This window comes from Myotis myotis, unplaced genomic scaffold (assembly GCF_014108235.1).
Source record: "Myotis myotis isolate mMyoMyo1 unplaced genomic scaffold, mMyoMyo1.p scaffold_m19_p_15, whole genome shotgun sequence".
Classification (NCBI taxonomy): Eukaryota; Metazoa; Chordata; class Mammalia; order Chiroptera; family Vespertilionidae; genus Myotis; species Myotis myotis.
Genome location: NW_023416319.1, coordinates 4,112,749 through 4,125,165, shown reverse-complemented (window position 1 = coordinate 4,125,165; position 12,417 = coordinate 4,112,749). Strand labels below are relative to the sequence as shown.

Here is a 12,417-nt window from a genome sequence, read left to right as displayed (position 1 = left end):
CCTTGGTGCCCTGGGACCCCATCGCCACACCACCAAGGACGACGCAGTCACCCATCACCTGGCACTCCAGCAGGCTGTCCACTGCGACTGGTCAGCAAGGTGGCTTCCAGAGCCCCTTGTGACAAGTTACAGGGTTGGGGTACACCACTGACTATGTTCTGGGGAAAGGTGTCCCAGAGGAGGTGGCCACCAGTAGCTGTCAGTGGTTTGAGAGCCTGTGTCCTCTCCCTTCACGGAGGGTGCTCGCTTCTGCGGGAGATGAATCCCGACTGTGCAACTGAGAGTGGGAGGCCTAGGAGAAAGACAGGAAGATTCTGTGTCTTCCGATGGAGGTCCACCTCTGCAGGGAGAACACAGGCCCAGCCCAGACACGGCAAGGCCAGCCTCAAAACACACTTTCCTCTGCCCCTTTCTCACACGACACACCGGACTCCTTAAGTGGCAGGCGTTCCCACGCTGCTACAGCATCGCTCATCCACAGACAAAGGCAGGAGCAGGGTTTCAGGGACATACGGCAAGTTCCCAGCTCTGGTTCCGGTGGAATGAAGTAGTCACCTTGAGCTTTGGGAGGTGAGCTGGCTCCGCTATGACCCAAAGGGCACCCCGGACTCCACAGTGCCACCTCCTCCTGCCACAGCATGTGGCCTCCTGCTCACAGGTGGGAAAAGGTGTCCATGGAGAAAGGGCTAAACACAAGCTAGGTCCTGGGGGATGAAGATCAGCTATGGAAGGAGGAGAGAATTCCCAGGAAGGAAAAAAGTACATAAATTTAATTTAGCAGCGTGGGTTCTAAAGAACGTGAATGCAGCCCAACCAAGGTCTTGAAGAAGTGACAAAGGAGAGAACTCTCTCTGGGCAGGTCAGAGCCAAGTGTGCCAGCGAGCGCCATCCTGGTCACACAATGGAACAGTCAGAGGCAGAAACTCCAACAAAAGGGCAGGCAGCGAACAATATAAAGAAGCTAGCCAACCCCAAAACTGGCTCTTAAACAAATCAGTAAAACTGATAAACCACTAGGTATGATGGTCATTAAAAAAGGACTCACATGACCAATATCAGAAACCAAAGGTTATCAATGCAGGCATTAAAAGAGCAATAGGAGAGCCCGGCCAGCGTGGCTCAGTGGTTGAGTGTTGACCTATGAACCAGGAGGTCATGGTTTGATTCCCAGTCAGGGCACATGCCTGGGTTGCAGGCTCAATCCCCAGTAGGGAGCGTGCAGGAGGCAGCCGATTGCAGATGTTTCTTTCTCATTGATGTTTCTATCTCTCCATACCTTTCCCTTCCTTTCTCGCTCTCTCTAAAATATTTTTTTAAAAGAGCAATAGGAGAGTCTCTGAGCAATACCAACAAATGTGACAGCTCAGGAGAAATGGACAAATTCCTTAAAAAATAAAATGACACAATGAAACAAAACTTTTATCTGTTAGAGAAATTGGATTTGTATCAAAAACCTTCCCATATTACACTGATGATTTCACTAGGGAATTCCATTAATCACTCAAGGAAGAAATACCAGCAATCTTAATGGCTCTTTCAAAATAGAGGAGACAATAATTTCTGGTTTGTTCTATGAAATCACCATAACCCTAATACCAAACCCTGACAAAGACATTCAAAGATATGGCAAAGAAAGAAAATTACAGACCAATATCTCTTATGAACACATACACAAACCAAATGCAAAAATATGTAAGAAAGAGAATATAATACAACCAAGTAGGGTTTAGCCCAGGAATGATAGTTTGGTTGAAAATCAATGTAATTCACCACACTTACAGACTAAAGGAGAAAAACTATAGGATCATTTCAATAAATGCAGAAAATGCATTTGTCAGCATTCAACTTTTTTCATAGTTAAAAAACACATACAGCAACATAAGAAATAGAAGAAAACGTCCTCAGTTTAATAAAAGAACATCTAAAACAAGAAAAAGCAACCTCCAGCTACCACCATGCTTACAGGCTCAACATCCTGGTTCACGTGGAGTCAAGGTCCTGACCAGAGCAGGAGGCAGAGAGAGAAGAAGGCACCACGTCAGAGACAGTTGCACAGCAGGCTGTTTGCAGGTGCTGACTGTTGACATATACAGCCTTAAGGACTCTGAAAAGCTACATTTTAGCAAGGTCATAGGGTACAAAGTTAACATGCAGAAACTCATTTGCATTTCTATCTAACAACAGCAAATGATTGGAAAATAAAATGTTTTAAAATACCATTTACAATAGCATCCAAAAAACATAAATTATGTAGAAATTCATTTAACAGAAGATGCAAGACCTCTACGCTGAAAACTACAAAATACTACTGAGAGAACTTAAAAGACCGAAATAAACAAAGTGATGTGTGGTCTCCATTAGCAGGAGACTCGGAAGTATTAAAACGTCTGCCCACAGTGATCTGTGGATTGGGTGTGACGAGGGTCTTCATCTCAGCAGTGCCCCTGGACATGTGACAGGCCTTGCAGACCCAAAGCAATCTTTAAAAGAACAACAGAGTGAGAGGACTTGCACTGGTCTCCAGGCTTCCTGTAAAGCTACAGTAATCAAGACAGATGGTCCTGGAATAAACCTCAATAACACATCAACAGAACAGAACAGAATGGAGTCCAGGAAGAGACACACACCAATACTTTGATTTTCATCAAAGGTGCCCAAGCAATCCCCCCAGGAAACAAAATCTTAACAGGTGGTTAAGGATTAACTGATGTCCACATGGAAAAACTAAGTCTCAACCATGGCCTCGCACCAGACACAAAAGTCATCTGAGACGAAAGAAGAGGCTAAATGTAAAAGGTGAGACCATGAAGAAATCAAGGGGAGAATGTCTCGTCGATGTGGCAGTAGGCAGAGATTTCTCAGGGCACAGAAAGCAGTTGTCATTAGGAAATCTTACCTGAAACTTGTGGTCATTGAAACCGCCACCAAGAAGACGCAGGAAGCGTGGGAGAGAATATCTGAAAGGGCTGGTGTGTGGGGCACATAAACTCCTGTGGCTCAGTCATGCAAACACGTAACACAATGACAGCGGGCAAGCCACAGGAATAAACACTTGACCAAAAACAAAAAATACACAGATGGCCAGTAAGCACCTAAAAAGGTGCTCAACATCATTAGCCGTCAGGGAGACGCAGATTAAAACCACAAGGAGATACCACTGCGCACCCACCAGAATGGCGAACATGACGAAGACCCAACAGCAAGCACTGGCAAGAAGGAGGAACATGTTGATGTGTGATGTAAAACGGTGTGACCACTTTGGGAAAAGTTCTGGCAGTTTCTGAGGAAACTAAACACACACCCACCTCACGACTCACTGACTCCACTTGCAGGTGAAGTTACCTAAGAGAAACGAAAATGTGTTCGCAAACGGATCTGTACAGGAATGTTCACGTAGCAGCCAAAACGTGAGACGAGCCCAGGGGTGCACACACAGAGAAGAGCCAAAGGCTGAGGTACGGTCAAAAACTCACCGCTCGGCCACAAAAGGAAGGTCCTCGGGCAACAAAGCGGACCAACTTCACAACCATCTTGGAGAGGCTGAGTCTGACTCCCAGGACCTGCCTGGCTCCCTCAGGATGGGGACAAGGGGCAAAGGGTACAGGCTATCTTCTGGGGTGATGGTCGCACTCTACATTCTGAGGATGGTTTGGGTTCAACATAAGCACTTGTCAAACTCAGTAAATGTCTACTTAAATGTGCACATTTCACTGTAGGTAAATTTTCTATCAAAAGAAAAAAACTAAACCAATACTGAACTCTAGCTACTTCGGCAGGAAGTATGCTGCTGTCTGCAACTTACTCTGAGATGCATAAACACCAGAACACTTGATGGATGGATATATGGGTAAATGTGTGATGAAACACGGATAGTAAAATGTTAGTGGCAATCGAAGTGGGGGGTATCAAGTGTTGATATGTAATGTCCTATTCCTTTTGGCAACTTCAATCTTTATAATAAATGTTGGGAGATCATTTAAAATTAAAAGCTAAGAGGGCTGAAGCTGACGGTCCTGTCTGTGAATCTGCACCGGGACATGGTGAGTGCTCTTCCGCATCTCAAACGAAACCCACGCCAGCTGTCTCCTCTCCAACCAAGAGGCCCAGCCCGGAACCCTCAGGCAGGTTATTCAACGACGGCTGGTCCAGCGAGGCCCAGCAGCAGGGCAGCACTGCATGGTGAGGGTCCTTTCGGGCAGGGGACCGTCCGCAGCCCATCCCTCTGGGCAGCTGTGGGCCCATGAAGAAAACAGAGAGTCAGGAGCCACAGAAAGAAGGTCCAGGTCTTGAAGCAGTAAAGCCCAAACTTCTCTTCTCTACAATTTGAGTCTGGAAATTTTTTAAAAATCTTAAAATTCAAGTCCTTGAATAACTTTAGTCTAAAAGTAGGCCCCTGTCAAGTCACCATGTGAGAAATCTTCCAAGCTGATCCTTCCATTTACTGGCAGTCATAACGATGCCACCACGCCCTGAGCTGGGCAGTATCACACCCCACCCCAAGCAGGGCAGGTCCCCAGGCTGCAGAAGAGGGCACACCACAAACACTGGTCCAACTTATCCTCAGATTTGGGGAGGCCGGGCACCCCCAGCGCCTCTCCTGTGGGGGCCCCAGTGCAGCAGAGGACCTTCCACTGGGCTCTCGCCAGGCTTGGGGAGGACAGAACTTCATGCTGTTGCCGCCAACCCCAGCCAACTTCTCAAGGTCAAGGACTGCCGCCCTCCCCTTTGCCCCCTTCACTTCCTCTCTCTGTTCTACCTCCTCCCACAAGGGAGCCAGTGTTCCTAAGTACCCACTTAACATCACCTGTCCCTCTGGCCTACATCCACCAAAGCTGAAGCCAAGGACCACCCAGTGGCCAGGGCCCTGCTGTCAGCGGTCAGCTGAAAGCCCCAAGGCTGGCATGAGCTCAGGGGGATGGAGCCAAGGGAGTCAGCACACAGAGCTAATTTGATGGGCCCACAGCCAAGAAAGACACCAACTCTCCCTACACAGTTGCCCACGGGTCACCAAGAAGAGGGAGGACAAGTCAGGATCCTAACAAAGTGGGGAATGAGGAGGGGGTGTGGATGGGAAGCAGGGGATGTGAAAGGGGAGGAGGGGGTATGAAGGGGGAGAAGGGAGTGTAGAGGGGGAGAAGGGGGTGTGGAGGGGGAGGACGGGGGTTGTAGGAAAGAGGGGAGGTGGATGGGGAGGGGGGTTCTGATGGGGAGGAGGGGATGTGGATGGGGAAGAGGGAGTGTGGAGGGGAGGAAGGGGTGTGGACAGGGAGGAAGTGGAGGAGAAGAGGAGGGGACAGGGCAGGCATGACCTCTGACCAGCCCTGTCACTAGCTGAGGCTCACCCTGGGAAACTTGGAGCTAAGTGCACCCCAGGCCCTGTCCCTGGTCCCCAAATCTTCCTCCTGGGCCTGGACACACACATGCGGGAATATGCACAGGCGACTGTGCACCTGGCCTGCCCTTAGGTCAGAGAGGATGCGGCAGCCTCTGTGTGCCCTGTCCCCGAGGCTACCACACTCCGATCTGCACAGCACTCCTGTTGGGGAATTGTAGATGTCACCCCATCTCACCCATGCCCAGGGCAGCTCCACCACATGGACCGGACCCCCCACCAGGAGCACCGGAGCCTCCAGGGCCTGATGCCTAACATCTGGTTCACAGTCAGGACCCGGGGAGATGATGGAAAAGGGGGGGCAGGAGCCACACCTGCCGATAGGTACACCACACCTGAGACTTCTGCCCCACAGCCTCTGGGCCCTCCCACACCTCAGTGCCCCGGGAAACACAAACCGCCCAAGGCGCAGTCCAAGCCCACACAGCAGCACACACTGCTGAGGGACCAGGCGGAGGAGTGTCTTTGACTCCGCTCTGGGAGAGGAGAGGCTCACACCACTCCAGTTTGCAGAGACCAGCAGGGGACAAGCAGCAAGTTGTTACCAAGTGCTGGCTGACGTCCTCCACGTACGTACTGCCGACTCTATACGGCTATTGTTTGCACTAAAATCACATAAAAACATAAGGCACACGGCCATGTGACGGGAGGGAGGCCCAGCCTCTCAACTATGGTCCAAACAGGGTCACGTTCCACAGTATTTAAAACAGACACAACAAAGTGAGGGCCCTTGTCTTTTTTTAATGGACATTAAATCAGTGTTTGGCAAAGTTTTTTATATGGGCATAACCTCCCAAGGGTTAAATAACTCTTTCCCGAATATTTTAATTTTAGAATTCCTGGTTTTCTTTCCATACAAATTCAGTACTGAGCCTGATCTCAAAACATTCAGAAATCTCAATGTCAGGGCTGTTCTGCACCGCCAACAGGCAGTCGCTAAGCTCCTCAAGGCTCCTGTCTCAAATTAGGGGCTCGAGGTTCCCCAAAACAAATGGGCTAGAACCAGAGCGAAGGGTGCCCCGGGGGGCAGAGCGTGCTGCCCTGTGTCCCAGAGAAGCGCTCAGGGAAGCACACTGCCCCTGCCCGCAGATGCCAGGCCTCTCCAAGACAGAAATGGCTGTGCCGATCAGCCATCACGCCTACCATCAGCCCTTCAGGCAATGGCCACGCCCTTTTTTGTCCTCTGGGCATCTCTGCCAAGGCCCTGAGACCCCTCCTTTGGGTCCCCTCCTGGAGAAGTTATCCCCAACTGCACCCAGCGGGTTAGGCCCCTATGCAGGCCCTGGACTAATGCACTCTCTTCCCACTCCGACGTGGGCCTAAGCTGGGACCCGAGTGCTTCCCCTGGTCACACTTGTCACTGACTCAGGCCAGGTGTGTCACAGCCCAGATAAATCTGCCACTCGAGAAGTCACACACCCAGAGATGACACTGGTGGGTGTGGGCTTCCGCTGCCTTGCTGACCTCACCTCTCTACATAACTTCACCATGTGAGACGGAGCCTGGCACTCACCGCTCTCCACCAGCCACAGTCAGCGGTTGCCCGGGGGGTGGGGGTAGAGGACTGGTGTTGTCCTTTGAACTTCTCTTCAGGCGCAGCGTCCTGCCTGGGAATGCCCTATGCTCTCCTCCCTGCCTGTGCTCCTGCCCCTCGGAGTCCCCCAACACTCCTCAAAGTCCCCCTTCCAAGGTCCTCCTCAAAGTTTCCTGAGCCCCCAAGAACTGGCCCTTACAGCTGCAGCTCTCGGCCCTTCAGTGGCCTCATGCCAATCTGGTTGACTGTGACCTGCATTTGGGGGAAAGAGGGAGAAGAGAGCAGACACCAGCAGCGCCCACCCCAGCAGCACAGAGAGGTCTGTTCTGGAACTTGGGTCCAGCTGTGGGAGGACAGCTGGCCCATGTGTTCTGGGTACAGAACCCCAACTCCCAGAAAGTGTGAGCTCCAGTCTGCACAGGCGAGACGCGAGTCAGTCACTGAGACCTGTGTTTAATATGGAAGGTAAATGCCTAATACTTAAAGTAATGCAGACAAGCTTGTATTCCAAGATAACCTAGAATATTCCAAGATGCGCACCGCTACCCAGCCAAGTGGAAGGGCACCTGTGTTGTGTGCAGTTTAGGCCCCAGAGCGGGCAGAGTGCCGGGAGGGAGAGGACAGAGGAGCAGGGAGAAGGACGACATCCCAGCCTGAAGCCTCTCCAGCTATCACGGCTTTGGACAGCCACCCACAGCCGGAAGCCAAGACCAGGGTTCTTGCCCCTCTCCATCCAGGGCTGGGACACCCAACTCCCCAGGAACTGGGTCCTAGAAGCCAGGGCAATGCCCAGCACTAACACATTACCTCATTCTGAACTGTGGGTGAGGCGGCAGCTGGGGTGCAGGGAGATCTGTCCTGGAGCCACCCAGAGAAATCCTCTCCCCAAAGTGCCATGCATGGTACAGGAGCAGACAGGGCCACATAATTATGTCAGGCCTTTCGGCAGCAAGTGTGAGAGGCTATTGTATGAGTAAGAAGAAAACCAGGAAGGCAACACTTCAGGGTCCCCCACACCCCTGACCAGCAGGACCCTGGCGGATCAACTGCACAGGAGATCAAGGCCCCTGGGCATGAGCAGGGCTGGCTGGAAAGGCAGCCCTGAGGGCGGCGCCAAGGAGCAGCTGTCTGAGTTCATACTTGACTCCACATCAACGTAAACACTGCTCACAGAATTTCAAATAAACGACTTCTGCGGGGAAAAGCCTAGAAGTAAATACACTCAGATGGTTGTGGTCTGCTTGGGGAAGTGGGATCATTCTAGTCTTTTCCCCTTTTCACTAGTTTCCAAATGATTGTGGATGTGGTTAGATTGCTTTGGTAGTTACTAACCTTACGATTTCAAGCCAGGTCGATATTGTCCATTCAGTTCCCAGCAGCTGACAGGTATCCTTCCTGTGGGTTCTGCAGGTGCCCAAGCTTGTGCAAACCCTCTCCACCCACTCTGGCCTGAGTGAGCTCATAGGGTGAGTGCCCATCTCCTCCTAAAGCCCACCTGGGACGATGCCAGTCCACTGGTAGCTGCCGGGCCTCCACAGGCCTCTCCAGGGGCCCACGGGCAGGTGAAAAGGACCAGCACTCAGGCGGGAAGCAGGGGTGATCCAAACGCCCCCAATTGGCAGGGCCAAGCAGTCCTCCCAGAGATGGGCCAACACCAGCCCAGACATGGACCTGATGCTCAGAAGAATGCCCCCAGCGGCAATGAGCCCAGGACCCGGCGCGCCAGAGCTCACCCCTCATCTGGACCCTCAGTTAACATTCAAATAGCCTCATGGGCTTTCACACTTCCAGGCGTGGGCTCAAAAGAAACTTCATCTGTCAAACTGCAGACTTACTGTCATTTCAGCCACACTCCGCACTTTGTACTGTCTGCTCAGCTGTAAGGCTCCCCAACCTGAGGCTGCTCACCAGACTCCTGTACCCATTCACCGGGATTCCCTCCCCGCAGAGTTTCAGGGGGCATTCCACAGACCACTATAAATTAAAGGGGAAACCCAGGCTCCCTAAGCCACAGCTCACTTGCCAGGATCAGCCTCAGTCCATCCATAAACCAAAAGATGGCCATCCTCACTGGCTCACATGACATGCCCCTGTGCCCAGGGGGCTCGCACCACCACTGGGTCCAAGTGGGGTCCAGGCCCTCGGGGGCTCACCACAATGCGTGCTCATCGTTGAGGACACGGTCAGCCTCATAGAATAAAACATTTTAAATAAAACTTCAGTTGTTTTTAACCAGAGAGAATTGATGACAATTCAAAAGGAAAAGATATAGAAAGTATCTGAATTTCAAATCTACTGTGGCCAGAATTAACCAGATGTTCTCAGATGTCCAATGTTTACAAGAATTTCAAAAAGAAACTATGAATAAGAACATATCATTGCAATCTTGATTTATGGCCTCACTTTTTGCAAATATATGCAGCAAATTTACATGTTTGGGGCAATAACATTTCAATACTCATTATTTTTTCACAAAAGTGTTTAATAATTTGATTGAAATGGAAAATTCAAGGCTTTAATTAAAGATAGCTTAATAATTGTGTTGATCTCATGGAGCTGCTAGGAATCATTCTGGAAATATTAGAACTTAACTGCCAATACTCGTAAAAGGATTTCCGTAAGAAACACGCAGACAAAACCGTAGCTGGCTATTGCAGAGACGGAACCAGATGAACACCAGAAGGACTGCTGAGGTTTCGGCCAGCACGTAAAAAATGTTCTAGATGTTGTAATTGAGCACTAAGTTATCACATGATGATTCAAAAAAAAGTGGGAGTATAAGTCACAATGTCTTTTTTTTATTTCAGAGAGGAAGGGAGAGGGAGAAAGAGAACAAAATATCAATGATGACAATCAATCATTGTTTGGCTGCCTCCTGCATGGCCCTTACTGGGTATTGAGCCCACAACCCAGGCATGTGCCCTTGACCGAAACTGAACCGGGACCCTTCAGTCCACAGGCTGACGCGCTACTCACTGAGCAAAACTGGCTAGGGCCACAATATCTTTTCTCAATAAACTTTGTATTTAAAGAAAATTAAATCATAAATTTTATTTTTAAAATATTTTTACTGATTTCAGAGAGGAAGGGAGAGAGAAATAGAAACATCAATGATGAGAGGGAATCATTGATGGGCTAGCTCCTGCATGATCCTGGATTGAGCCCACAACACGGGCATGTGCCCTGACTGGGAATCAAACCATGACCTCCTGGTTCATAGGTCCACACTCAACCACTGAGCCATGTTGGCTGGGCTTTTAATTCTTTCGATTTTTTCTTATATTCTGGCACTGGTTTTCTTTTTCCTTCCTGAAAAGTATAGAAAATGGCGCATTCTACTTTGATACTCTTAGATTTGATGAAATTCGGTATATCTTTGTCCCGTTTAGAAGTGACTGGTGTAAGGGCTGAGAAGTGGATTCAGATGTTTTTACCATACTGTGTCAAAACACACTAAATAACCCATCTTCTCTGACAGAAATGCCACCCTCGTCACATGCCGAGTTCTCGTGTGTGCTCATGTGTCTTTCTAGGTTCTAACATGTCTCACTGACCTTTCTCTTTTCCCCCACTTATATTGCAGTAGAATTGACATATAACATTGTCTGAGCTCAAGGTGTACAACGTGAGAATCTGATACATGTATATACAGTCACAGCCACACAATGATGTTTAGTCAACGACGGGCAGCACAGACGACGGTGGTCCCCTAGATTATAATGGAGCTGAAAAACGCCTGTTGCTCAGTGCCGTCATAGCTGTGATCACATGGTCCCGGCACAACACTCCTCACCCGTGTGGTGATGCTGCCTGCCATGTACAGTGCAGCCCCTACACTTATGTACAGAAAGTGAGACTAGATGCTGATGATAAACAACCATGTTACAGGTTTATGCATTCACTACACTTTCCATCATTATTTTAGAGTGTACTCTTTTACTTAGAGAAAAAGTTTGGGATAAACAGCAGCTGTGTTACACTGGCAGTAGCCTCATATGCCCCATGTTTACAGGGTGTCTTGATGTGTCATGTTCTCTTGTGCCTAATTTAATCGCAGGTTGTTCTATAAATTTAGTGTAGCCTAAGTGTACATTGTTATAAAGTCTACAGTCATGTCTAGTTGTGTCCTGACTTTGACACTCACTCACCCTCACTCCCGGACTAACCCAGAACACATCCTGTCCTATAAGCTCCATTCATGGTGAGTGTCCTGTGCACGTGGAGGCAGGACGGAGGAATGCCACTGCCAGAGGAGACTGAGGAGACACGGCGACTTAATGCAGGTCCCTGGACGGGACCCTGGGACAGAAAAGGGGCATCAGTGGAAACCTGGTATGACCCAAATAGTCTGTGGTTTAGTCAATACTGTTGATGCTAATTTCTCAGCTCTGACAAAGGTACCACTGTTGTGTCTGATGTTCATGGGAGGGAGGTACAGGGACTCTACGCTATTTGCAATCTGGCTGTAAATCTAAAATTTTCCCAAACTATAAAGTTTTATAAAAATTCCTTCTTTTGTGGAAAAGGTGGGATTTCTCGTTTTGGTTTCTGAACGATGCTCCATGCATTTCCTTCCTGCTTTTGCAGAGTGCAGTGTGAGGATCTGATGGGGGCATCCAACCTTGATCCAAGAGGGACTTCCATGGGCACAGGGAATAGCAGGATGGGGGGATAAGAGAGCTGGAGCCCCGGTAACACTCCGAGCCACCAGCCCACCAGCAGCCTCCCCCTCCAAACCTTCCACTGCATATAGGATTAAGTAGCTATTTAAGCCAATGTGAATAGAGATTCTGTTACTTGCATCCTGACACTGTGTTTCCTGGGAGACCTGACAGATTTAAAGATGAACAAAAGTTCTGGTCACCACTCCATAAAGCTGCAGTCAGTCATTTACACCATGAAGTTTTTAGCAATTGTTCCCAATTGAAATAGGTGTTTACATCTAGAAACAACATTGTTCGCTACTCTGTGTACACTTCCTGTTTTGGCGGTTGTAGGTGAACAGGACGATGCCTGCTCTCAAACTAAAGAGAGAAAAAGGTCCCAGAGAATAGTTACGTTAACATCCAAACTGAACTGCTCTTCTCATGTCTCAGGTCTCATCTTAAAAATCAATAACATTCACACGTAATCTGCCAAACAAATGAATGAGGGAATGAATGTTGAATGATATAATCAGGTTTTTAAAATTTTTTTTTAATTCAGAGGGCTACTCTCGCCAACCTGAATTATACCACACATTACACAAAATTATTCTAATCATGAAAACTTTAGATGCCATAACAGACTCTGTCTTCAAAAAACGTAAAGCCCAAATCAATACACACACACTAAGAGATTTCAGTAAAATGACAAGCAGAATATGAGTGACAATCTGGATAAGTTGGACAGTAATCGCCTGAATTAAAAATAAATGCCATTTATTGAGCACCTACCCCCAAAAGTTACTAATTCTGCATAAGCTGCCTGTGCCTTCATCCATCCGTCCTCT

At 48.8% G+C, this 12,417-nt stretch overlaps 1 protein-coding gene across 3 annotated transcripts in view; it reads right to left on the bottom strand.

Annotated features, from left to right (window-relative positions):
* INPP5A (inositol polyphosphate-5-phosphatase A) overlaps nucleotides 1–12,417 on the bottom strand; it is a 141,776-nt gene that overhangs the window by 110,605 nt on the left and 18,754 nt on the right. The gene's annotated exons all lie outside the window — the stretch shown is intronic.